Below are 5743 nucleotides of genomic sequence, written 5' to 3'. Positions count from 1 at the left end.
CCATCCGCTTTAAGTACAAGATGGTGAAAATTTCTATTTTAAATATCAAACCTTTCAAATTCCAAACCTTTCAAACATTTCAAATCCAGACCTATTGCTGCTACTATATGCCAGATACACGTATATTCTACGTATCTGATCGAAGACTAGCCTTAATCGAAAGTTCTCTCTCGTGATCGGGAGGGGTAATTAACTATAGGGGCTTGCGCCTATAGGAAACCAGAACTCAGATCATAAAGTCCTCGCAAAATGAGGGCGAAATCTCTGGGTAGTGTCTTATCTACAAACCCATCTGCCTTCCAAAATTTACCTCGGAACTTAGTTCGTTAAAACTCCCTCGCCGAATAAGAAAAGCGAATGGAGGCCGAGGCCAAATTTTCGGAGCCCACATAAATCTAATAAAGAAAGATCATTTCTTATATTTTCTAACCAAGTCTTTTTAGGTCTACCTCTATCTTTCTTAACATAAGACAAATCTAAAACCTCAACTTTCCTAATCAGGTCATCGGAAGGCCTCCGTTTAATGTGACCAAACCATCTAAGGCAACTCTCTATAATCTTATCTTTCACCGGAGCTACTCCAAATATTTTCATGTATATGCTCATTTCGTATCCTATCTCGAATGGTAAAGCCACTCATCCACCTATGCATCCTCGTCTCTGCAACACTTAACTTAATATTATGCTTCTCTTTTAATGGCCAACATTCGGCACCATAAAGCATTGCAGGTCTCACCACCATCTTATAGAATTTTCCCTTAAGTTGGAGGGGGACTTTTCTATCGCGCAATAAGCCCGATGCATCCTCCACTTCAACCATCCAACTTGAATTCTGCTGGTAATATCTCCATCTATTTCACTATCACTCTGAACAATAGATCTAAAATGTGTACTCTTATTAATAACTTGATCGCACAAAGAGTACACATTTTTAGATCTAAAATATCTCATCACTAGGTCTATTGCTACTAAAATTACACTCCATATATTTAGTTTTAGATCTACTCAAGCGAAAACCTTTGGGCTCTAAGGTTAACCTCCATAATTCAAGTTTACCTTCAACTCCCTCTTTAGTCTTATCAACAAGAAGAATATCATCAGCAAAAGACATACACCAAGCTACATCCTCTTGCAAATGTCTAATGAGAACATTCATGACTAAAGCAAAAAAGACATGGGCTTAAGGTTGATCCTTGATGTAATCCAACCGAAATAGGAAAATACTTGGTCAAACCACCTTGTGTTTGAACACAAGTAATAGCTCCTGCATACATATCTTTAATGATTTGAATATAAGCATTATTAACTCCTTTCTTTTCAAGAACTCTCCATAGCACTTCTCTTGGAACTTTATCATAAACTTTCTCTAAATCAATAAATATCATTTATAGAACCTCCTTATTCTCTCTATATTTCTCCATCAAACCTCTCAATAAATGTATGGCTTCCATAGTAGACATACCCAACATGAATCCAAATTGAATTTGAGAAACATTAGTATCACGCCGTAATCTACTCACTCCCATATTCTAAAGTACGACACATTAACTTAACTCCTCTATAATTTGCACCCTCTTGTGTATCACTTTTATTCTTAAAGATAAGAATTAACACACTCATTCTCCACTCATATGATATCTTTTTAGTCTTCAAAATAGTATTAAAAAGTTTAGTAAGCCAAGAAATTCCTTCATCTCCTAAGCATTTCCACATCTCTATTGGAATATCATCAGGTCCAACAGCTTTTAGGCTTATTTTTTAAGGGCCAACATTTCACAACATAAAAGCATTGCAGGTCTCACCACCACCTTATAGAATTTTTCCTTAACTTTGATGAGTACTTTTCTATCACACAACACTCTCGAATTCCTCCACTTCAACCATCCAACTTGAATTCTACTAATAATATCTCCATCTTTTTAACCATCAATTTGAACAATAGACTCAAGATATTTAAAACATATAATCTTTTATAATGACTTGATCACCCAAAGTCACAATCTTCCTGCTAGATTTATTTGTCCTAAAATTACACTCAATGTATTATGTTTTAGATTTATCAAATGAAAAACTTTGGACTCTAAAATTGACCTCCATAATTATAGTTTTCATTTAACTCCATTCTAGTCTTATAAAAAAGAAGAATATTAATAGCAAAAAAGCATACATCAGGGTAAATCCTCTTGCAAATGTTTAGTAAGAACATCCATGCCTAGAGCAAAAAAGATATGGGCTTAAAGCTGTTCTTTGATGTAATCTAACTTAAATTGGAAAAATACTTGGTCAAACCATATTATGTTTGAATACAAGTAATAGCTCTTACATACATAATCTTAATGACTTAAATATAGGTATTATTAACTCATTTCCTTTTATAGAACACTCTAAAACACTTCTCTTGAAACTTGAATATAAGAATTTTTATATTTTCTTAAGAGAAATATAATTGATTTTTTTTAATTAAAATCTTTCACTTGTATTTGTGGGTTTCTCTATAACCAATGAACTTGATACAAAATTATTTGAATTTGAATATTTCTTCGAACATGAAATCAAACTGAGTAGTTTATGAAGATTTTTAACTGCACTATTCCAAATTGGAATCAAATGGCTAACGTCATTGTTTGTGATCAAGAAGTGGGATATGAGATCGGGCGGGAAGGCATTGATGGGAGCGACAACATGTGACAGGAGACAAGTTGTTCACAATGGGAAATTACTAAAGAATGTTGTCGATGGGTGTTTGAATGAAAGAGGTGTTTACAATGAGAGCTTGCTAAATACGGTGTCTACATGTCTGAAAATGTGTGAAGCAGAAGAGTGATTAGCAAGACAAGCTTGCTAGAAAATAGAGAAGTCATCTATGACATGTATTAGGAATGATTAAAACTAATAGGAGATCACTAGATAAACCATTAATGGCCTGAAGATGCGTATGGGAGCGACAGCATGTCATAGGAGTGGTAGCATGTGATGGGAGGGCGATGAGTGAAGAGAAAATGGGTTTTGCAACCTGTATCTATAATTGTTTAACATCTTTGAAGTCATTTTGAACAACTTTGACCTTAGGTCAAACTTTGTTTGAACAAGGTTTGCTATGCAAACCATTAATGATGTGTGACTTGCTTGAAGACATGTTTGGGAGTGACGACATGTCACAAGAGTGGTAGCATGTGACGGGAGGGCAACGACTAAAGAGAAGAGGGGGTTTGTGACATGGGTCTCCAACTGCTAAACATCTTCGAACCCATTTTGAATAAATTTGAACTTAGCTTGAACTCTATTTGAAACAGTTGGAATTTAGTTCTAGATCAGGTGCACTTTCCCAAAACGATATAGGAAACTTGTAGGTAATAAATAAGTTAATCATTGAGGAGCACCATCAAGAGGTGCACTTGCCCAAAATGAGCCTTTCCCTAAGAAGCACTTAGCAGAGCAATGTCAAAGATAGTTAGGTATTGACCACGATCAAGCTCACATTATAGGTTCTTGTCCCTAAGAGCTCAATCAAACACATACATATTTCAAGCAAGTTTGACCAAAGAACATGCCTTAGCAACACCTTTACTCGAAAAATCACTCGCCTTGTGAGGACTCTTATCTTTCATAGGTTCTCTACAATCAATGTCATATGCTTTCTAAAGATATCCTTGTCCAAGCTAAAGGATTCAAAAACATATAGAGACACAATCATAGCTCCATCAACTATATTCATCCCCACACATAGCCAATTACTTGGAACACTCATTTAGAAGACTTGTTACTAGCCCGGAGGGACACACCAGTTATCTAGGGTATTTACCTTCATAGACCTTCTTACGATATTAGGGCAAGTTCAGAGGGGTGCCCTTAGAGCATACTCTCGTGGGATCCTTTTACTTGGCTATTCACATTAAAGCGTTGACTTGAACACCAGTTATTGTTTGTTGTCACAATTACACTAATGATGAAGAATATACTCCTTTACATAGGATAATTAAGAGAAAAGATGTAAAGTTGACCAATGCATTTTCTAGAAAAATTATAGAGTATAAGCCATCTGCCAAGTTAAAAAATGTACTCATATTTATACATAGTAAGATCTAATCAGGCCAACAACATCACATACTTTTATTCACTATTCTTGCTGATGGCAATAAAAAATAAGCTCAATGAATTCATTCTTTGATTATTTTTGGCTTACCCTTAAGCATCATTACTTCCTTCTCTAAGTTAAAGAAGATGTTCATCACACAAGTCATGAGCGTTCAAAAACAACTCAAAATCTTGTATGCTATTTTGAAGATGAGGCGAGAGCTAGATAAATTGCTAAAGAGCTTCATCATTATATTCTAGATATAAATGTTAGAAGTTAAGGCTTAGGGATTCTTATGTTTCTCCTTGATTTGGTGACCTTGGCTAACTCTTTTTGCGGGGTTATTACTTGAAAAATTCTTTTTTTGTGTGTTAAAGAATAAGTATTCATACTATATCCCTCATTCACCTTTTTCTTTCGTTTATAATTTTTTTTTTGTCAATATCTTCTTCTCATGAAGTTATGAGCTTGGTGGCATCTTATGTTACTATTCCATTAAGTGACATGTGCTAACTCTTCTTGAAGGTGGATTTGATTAAATTATTTTCTTTTTCAATAAGAAATAATCATCCCACTTCATATTTTGTTAGTTGTATTTTGCTTTCCAATATTGTTTCCCTTTTTCAAAAATCTGAAACTCAATCCTCGGGTTTCATTTTTCTGGTGGAAATTATTGAAGAATGCTATCCCTACAACGGATTTATTAATGCATAGAAGATTAATTGGGAGCAACCTTTGTCCAAGAGGTTGTGATATGAAAGAAGATGGAGAGCATGTGGCGGTGAAATGTTTGAAGTTAAAACAGGTAATTCAAAAGGCTAACTGATGGGGTTTTGCTTTACCAGTTTTTAACAATTTACAATATTGCTTATATTTTTTGAAAAAGCAAGGAGAGGAGGATCTATTTATTGCAAGAATGTATTGTGCATTGGTGTTCAATTCTTGGAAAAGTAGGAACAAGCTAATTCATGAAGGCCAAGAGCTGGGAGACGAACTTATTGTGACTAATGTTGTCACCTATGCATCTACTTCATCTTCTAATCTTTATTCGGACCACTGGGGTGATAACCAGTAGTATAAGCTGATTTCTTCGACTTGGCATCCCCCTCCACACGGATGGCTTAAAGTGAACATAGATGCTTCTTTACTTAACTCTAATGAAGCAGGGATTGGAGGCATATTTAGAGATCATAGAGGAAGGATGCTTCTATCCTTTGGATTCTCGGTGGTGCATTGGGACATTGGATACTTGGAGTTATTGGCTTTCCGTTCATTGAGAAGAGTTATCAAGAACTAGATGTTGAATGCTAAAGGCTTAATTGTTGAAGGAGACAACTTTAATATTATCAAATATTTACAGGACTCGGTTATTATTGACAACCAAGCAGTGGACAGTTCTAAGAAAGAGGACTTGTACTTTCTTAAGGAGTTTGAGGTAATTATATTTCATTTTGTTAATAGAAGTTGTAATAAGTTAGCTCATTGGTGTGCTAACTATGCTTTGAAAGGGGATTTCTTTTGGGACATTTTAGAAGTCAATAAGGTTCCTCCTATTTTTTATTCTTTGTTAAAGGAGGAAAGTGATAGGGTAGCTATCACTTAGTTTTTGTTCTTGTTTTATTTCTTTCTTTTAATGCATTTGGCATTTTATTTATATATATATATATA

The sequence above is a fragment of the Dendrobium catenatum genome, unplaced genomic scaffold, assembly GCF_001605985.2.
Source record: "Dendrobium catenatum unplaced genomic scaffold, ASM160598v2 fragScaff_scaffold_134, whole genome shotgun sequence".
NCBI classification, from domain to species: Eukaryota; Viridiplantae; Streptophyta; class Magnoliopsida; order Asparagales; family Orchidaceae; genus Dendrobium; species Dendrobium catenatum.
The sequence above is the reverse complement of the archived record's forward strand: the minus strand, read 5'-3'. Positions refer to the sequence as shown.